At 51.2% G+C, this 6,432-nt stretch overlaps 1 protein-coding gene across 4 annotated transcripts in view; it reads right to left on the reverse strand.

Moving 5' to 3' along the window:
• PLEKHM1 (pleckstrin homology and RUN domain containing M1) overlaps nt 1-6,186 on the reverse strand; it is a 57,029-nt gene extending 50,843 nt beyond the window's left edge. The window contains exons 1-2 of one of the 4 annotated variants that reach the window (XM_034755827.1): nt 5,834-6,180; nt 4,764-4,892 (exon numbers count right to left, since the gene is read on the reverse strand). The gene's annotated coding sequence lies outside the window, so the exon portion shown is untranslated. Of the gene's footprint in view, nt 1-4,763; nt 4,893-5,833 lie in introns of all 4 variants that reach the window. The other 3 variants (XM_034755829.1, XM_034755830.1, XM_034755828.1) reach the window with 3 other exon arrangements.
• Between the last annotated feature and the right edge of the window lie 246 nt (nt 6,187-6,432).

The following is a 6,432-nucleotide window of genomic DNA, read 5'->3' on the forward strand; positions in this document are numbered from 1 at the left end:
GCCCGCCGGGCGCGGAGCCGGGCGGGGAGGCGGGGAGCCGAGCCCGCGGGGCGGGGAGCCGGGGAGCCGAGCCCGCAGAGCCGGGAGCCGGTGGGGTCCGCCGGGGGCCAGCAGTGCTGGGCGGGCCGGGGGTGGTCGGCCGGGGCCGGCACCCCAGGGCCCGAGCCGACGCAGGCTGGAGCCGCCGGTGGGCCAGCCTGGGCCGCGCCTCCTCCCCCCACACTCCCCCTTATCTGCTTCAGGCTTCCCGCGAATCAAATGTTCGCGGGAAGCAGGGGAGGGGGCGGAGACTTTGGGGAGGGGGCGGAGTTGGGGCGTGGGCGGGGCTGGGGGCGGGGCCCCATGGAGTGTCCTCCATTTGGAGGCACAAAATATGGTAACCCTAAGTGTAAACATATCAATTGCTTTCAGCGCTGTAATTGGCCCCCGGAAGTGTCCCATAATCCCTCAAGTGGCCACTCTGCTTATTGTTTTGAACTCAGCTGTCCTGGAGACATGCACCGCTCTCCTTTCAAAGCTCCCTTTCTGACAGCCCTTGGGTGCTGTGCTGATCTGCTCTGGGACACAAAGCAAACCATTATTGTGGAATGCTCCTGCTGTTGAACACAGAGGCAGGCATGTGTGTGTGTGTGTGTGTGTGTGTTACAAGACAGCATGCTGACACACTCTGTCCCCCAAAACACACTGCCTCTCCCCCCCCCCCCCCCCCCCACACACTCCCTGTCACACACTCTCGCCCATCCACTTCAGTTGAAAAGCAGCTGGCAATGTAGTAGGATGCCCATGGAACAATGGGACTGAGAAACCTGCATCATGTGATGCTGTGCCTGCCCCTTGAGGCATTGCAAACCCTTCCCAAAGCACCCTGTGGCCAGTTGCACAGTGGGATAGCGACCACAGTGCACTGCTCTCTTTGCCGTTGCAAGAGCTGCTAATGTGGATGCGCTCCACCATCACAAGGAGCACAGTGTGCACACGCAACAGCGGTTTAATTCCAGCGCTTTAATAAAAATTATATAACTTGTTGCGCAAAAACTTTGCAGTGTAGACATACCCTTACTAAGATATTGTGGAGCCAATAAAAGAATTTAATATGGAGAAATCAGATAAAATTGGGAAATTCCATAGAGTTTCAATTAAGTTTTCCTCTATCTGGAGAGTGAGGTGGAGTTGTAGACAAAAATACATTGTGCAACTCACAGCTATTGGGATGGGGATTTTCTTCTATGATGTTACATGTTATCTAACATCCTAGAGAAATTCAATTGGATTATCTGAGACTATTAAATGATCACATAATTTGAGAGTGCGCTGTAATGCACATGGCACAAGGAGACAGTTCGGATTAAACCATCAATCCTATCTCTGCATTTCCTGGCTTGCCTATAAAATTACTCAGCTTTGTCATGGCAAACACAATTTTAAGCATAGAATTTCCTCATTGAAAAAAATGAGCAGTACAAATAAACAAAGGAAGTTACAAAAACACTGAGTGTGTGTATGTTGGGTCTATGCCTGGGGCACGGTGGTGTTTATGGAGTATGTCTGATTGAGAGGTTCTGTAGTGCACGTATGCCTCTGTGTCTGGTCCTTATCTAGGATTTGGCCTCTGACGTTGGGGTAATGTGCCTCAGAGGGAGTATCTAGCCGAGATATCACGTGGAGTATCACGTGGGGGTTTGCCTGTGTGTATAGTCGTTGCCTTCTGCCTCTTGCACATTACCCAATCTCTCTGAGCCTGCATGCTACAGTGACAGGCATTACACAACTACCTACGAGAGACGGACAGACAAAGCGTAACTCAGACATGGACCCCACATTAGGTACATTCAATCCCACCTCTGCCTCTCTGCGTCGGCACATCATTACAGTATGAGCTAAGCCAGGGGTCGGCAACCTTTCAGGAGTGGTGTGCCGAGTCTTCATTTATTCGCTCTCATTTAAGGTTTCACGTGCCAGTCATACATTTTAACGTTTTTAGAAGGTCTCTTTCTATTAGTCTATAATATATAACTAACTATTGCTCTATGTAAAGTAAATAAGGATTTTTAAATGTTTAAGAAGCTTCATTTAAAATTAAATTAAAATGCAGAGCCCCCCGGACCGGTGGCCAGGATCCAGGCAGTGAGAGTGCCACTGAAAATCAGCTCGTGTGCCGCATTCGGCGCACGTGCCATAGGTTGCCTACCCCTGAGCTAAGCCTTCACAAGAATTTCACAGAACCTAAATCACTGAGCTGGCTTCACCCTCTCCAAATAAAACACCATGCCAACGTGCCTGAGTGAAACAGGAAGCCTGCCAGCAAGCACCGTCGACATACGTGTGCTAGCTCTCGTCGAGCTAGCGTGCTAGAACAGCAGCGTAGCTGGGGGCCCACAGACAGCGCCCAGGAGGCCCAGGCAGGTCTGGACTCAGCACGCTGCTACCCCACTATTTTTAGCGCACTAGCTCGATAAGAGCTAGCATGAGAGCTGGGAATCACACCCCTAGCTCCAAGTACAGACTCAGCCTTAGAGTGAACTCAGAGGAGGTGAAACTCCACCTGTGCAGAAATGGAATGACTCATCCAACCTGCTGGGATCCATTTCAGTGGCGCTGCATCCTCCTCCTGTCACTTCCAGGTACTAATCCCCCTGGAATGCAGCAGTGTCACCTGCCTGGCAGGTGAGCATTCCTGCATTCCAAGGGGATGATCTCCTCCTCCTCTTCCTCTGTCCAGCCACAACAAAAGAATGGGAGCAAGGGCAGTTACTGAAATCTTCTTAGCCAGAAAGTGAAGAGTGCAGTCTGCTCCACCAGACCAGGGGCACTCATCTTTACTCCCTGGGGCTCCCGGACCAGCAGCAAGCCCATCATGATTCTCCTGCTGACCCAAGTTCCCCGGAGAATGAAGAGGCAGCCTCAGAGTCTCCCTGCAGCACTAGGTGGGTTGGGAGGGGGCAAGATTAAAGACCAGGACCACCAAAAAGGTCCAGTTACTGGCACACTCCACTTGAAGGGCCCTCACATTCACGAGCACTTATGCAGGCAACTATCCCCACTGAAGCACTTATCCAGGTGAGCAGGGGTCTCAGTGAGGCCCACAATTCACTATAATCCAATTCTTCTGCAGGAAGAGAATTTCATGAACCCCACCTCTGTGCCCATTCAGGTCTGCCCTGGAAAGGTTCTCGTCCAGGACTGTCCCCTGCAAGTGGCAGCATCTCTGAGCTAGTGGGCTCCATGATTTGCAGTCAGAACAGAGCTGTGTAGGGGCCACAAAGAACAACAGGCTACTCAATCATGTGCTATGTGCTTTGGGGAGTACGCATCCTGCACCTTAAACTGTGACGCTGAAGCTCCAGCTGCAAGATGGGTGAAGCAGAAAATAGAGCACGAGGCGTGGTCACTTTTGAAACAATCTGTGATCTCATGTCAAAGGAGCAGCAGGAAACACCATATGAAGGTGGCAGGCCACGCTCCACTGAATGTGCCAATAGCAAAGAAAAAGTCCAATTAGCTGTGCCAGACTCCTGCTCTTGGGAGGGCCGGGGAGAGCACAGAGTCAAACCTAATGCAGCTGCCAAGTGGGGTAGGAAGTAACTCCTGGCAGAGCACCTGACTCTTCCCCTGCTCCACCCACTCAGCACTGCAGGGTGCTGCATGGCCTACTGACATCCCCTAGCCAGCTCAGCTCCAACTGGCAACAGCACCCCACGCAAAATATTACTGTGTACATTTGCAGAATGGTGCTGCACCACTGACGCCCTAGGGAAATCTACCACCTCCCTGCAAAGGAAATTTACTCCTCTCCTGAGATACTGCCTGACCTGCTCAGCACTTCTCTTAGCATCACCTTTCAAACCCAAAGGGACAGCTGCAGCTGGGGATGGAAGACCCCCATTACTACTAAACAAATTAGAGGATTGGACCAAAAGAAATCTGATGAGGTTCAACAAGGACAAGTGCAGAGTCCTGCACTTAGGACAGAAGAATCCTATGCACTGCTACAGACTAGAGACCGAGTGGCTAGGCAGCAGTTCTGCAGAAAAGGACCTGGGGTTACAGTGGATGAGAAGTTGGATATGAGTCGACAGTGTGCCCTTGTTGCCAAGAAGGCTAACGGCATTTTGGGCTGTATAAGTAGGGGCACTGCCAGCAGATCGAGGGATGTGATCATTCCCCTCTATTCGACATTGATGAGGCCTCATCTGGAATACTGTGTCCAGTTTTGGGTCCCACACTACAAGAAGGATGTGGAAAAATTGGAAAGAGTCCAGCGGAGGGCAACAAAAATGATTAGGGGGCTGGAGCAGATGACTTATGAGGAGAGGCTGAGGGAACTGGGATTGTTTAGTCTGCAGAAGAGAAGAATGAGGGGGGATTTGATAGCTGCTTTCAACTACCTGAAAGGGGGTTCCAAAGAGGATGGATCTAGATTGTTCTCAGTAGTAGCAGATGACACAACAAGGAATAACGGTCTCAAGTTGCAGTGGGGGAGGTTTAGGTTGGATATTAGGAAACACTATTTAACTAGGAGGATGGTGAAGCACTGGAATGGGTTACCTAGGGAGGTGGTGGAATCTCCTTCCTTAGAGGTTTTTAAGGTCAGGCTTGACAAAGCCCTGGCTGGGATGATTTAGTTGGGAACTGTTTCTGCTTTGAGCACGGGGTTGGACTAGATGACCTCCTGAGGTCCCTTCCAACCCTGATATTCTATGATTCTATGATCTTCATTCAAACACCATTTCAAAGTCCTGTTATAGCTACAAGAAAGGACTTACTCTGGCTTAGGGCTGTGCGGAGGGAGCGGAGGGAGCAGGGGAAGGGGAGAGGAATCAGCAACCTAAAGGAGAGGTCAACACCAAGACAAACTGATCCTGTCACTCAGACTTTCATCTCATGGCTTTGTCCTGAGGGAAAAATTCACAGTTAGCACAGGGTTTGTAACTTGATAACTCCAGTTTGTTAATAAGATGCTACTTGTAAAAAGAAAACACTGCATTCTCATTCAGCCATTGGGAGATGCTGCAAAGTACTCCATAAAAGAGGGGGAGATGTGATTCCAATACCAGAGTCTATGATGGGGTGGGGAAACTTTTTGGCCCGAGGGCCACATCTGGATGGGGAAATTGCATGCAGGGCCATGAATGTAGGGCTTGGGCAGGGGGTTGGGGTGCAGGAGGGGTTCGGGCTCCGGCCCTGCGCCACTTACCTTGAGCGGCTCCAGGGTGACAGTGGCGCACAGCAGGGCTAAGGAGGGCTCCCACCTGCCCTGGCCCCGCACCACTCCCAGAAGCAGCTGGCACCATGTCCCTGCGGCCCCGGGGGGGAGGGAGGGCGGGAGAGGGCAGAGGGCTTTGCGTGCTGCCCTCGCCTGCGGGTACCTCCCCCGAAGCTCCCATTAGCCATGGTTCCCTGTTCCCGGCCAATGGGAGCTGCGGGAGGCGGTGCCTGCAGCCCTCTTGCCCCCTGCTCGCCAAGGGGCCGCAGGGATGTGGTGCCGGCCTCTTCTGGAAGAGGCACGGGGCCAGGGCCAGGGCAGGCAGGGAGCCCGCCTTAGCCCCGCGGTGCCACAAGGGTGGCAATCCCGTGGGCCAGATCCAAAGCTGTGAGGGGCTGGATCCGGCCCCCGGGCCGTAGTTTGCCCACCCCTGGTCTATGATCTGGAAGAAAATATAAAATCCCTTGATGATGAAGTTTGCGCACAACAAAAGGATTGGTCAGGTGGTGAATAACACCACAGACAAGTTACAGACAGAGCAATCTGCATCGCTGGGCAAGCCAGATGCAATCAAACATGTTTTAATATGACCAAATGCAAGGCCATACACTTAGCAACAGTGTAACTTACAGGATGGGGACTGGATCTAAGGCGGCAGTGACTCTGTAAAGGAATTAGAGATCATTGTATTTAACCAAGAACACAAGGTACAAATGTGATACTGTGCCAAAAAGGGCTAAAAGTGTATAAACAGAGGATAACTGAGCATGAGGAGGGTGGTGATTTTACATCTGTATACAGCACTAGTAAGACCACTACAGAAATACGGAATCCTATTCTGATTTTTAAAAGGATGCTGAAAAAATGAAGACACTTTAAAGAAGCTTTTCGACACAACAAATCCTGTATCTTAGCAGGGGGCTTGATGGCCCCTGTGGTCCCTTCTAACCCTATGGTTCTAGGATTCTAAGAACCACAAGAATTACTTGAGGTTTGGAAAACCTTTTTTTTTTTTTTTTTTTTTTAAATGAGAGCTCAGGATGCTCAGAGCTTGTCTACACTTAGCCTGGTCTATGCTACACAGTTAGGTCCACGTAGGGACCTAGGGGTTACAGTGGACGAGAAGCTGGATATGAGTCGACAGTGTGTCCTTGTTGCCAAGAAGGTTAATGGCATTTTGGGCTGTATAAGTAGGAGCATTGCCAGCAGATTGAGGGACGTGATCATTC

Source organism: Trachemys scripta, chromosome 23 (assembly GCF_013100865.1).
Source record: "Trachemys scripta elegans isolate TJP31775 chromosome 23, CAS_Tse_1.0, whole genome shotgun sequence".
In the NCBI taxonomy this organism is placed as follows: Eukaryota; Metazoa; Chordata; order Testudines; family Emydidae; genus Trachemys; species Trachemys scripta.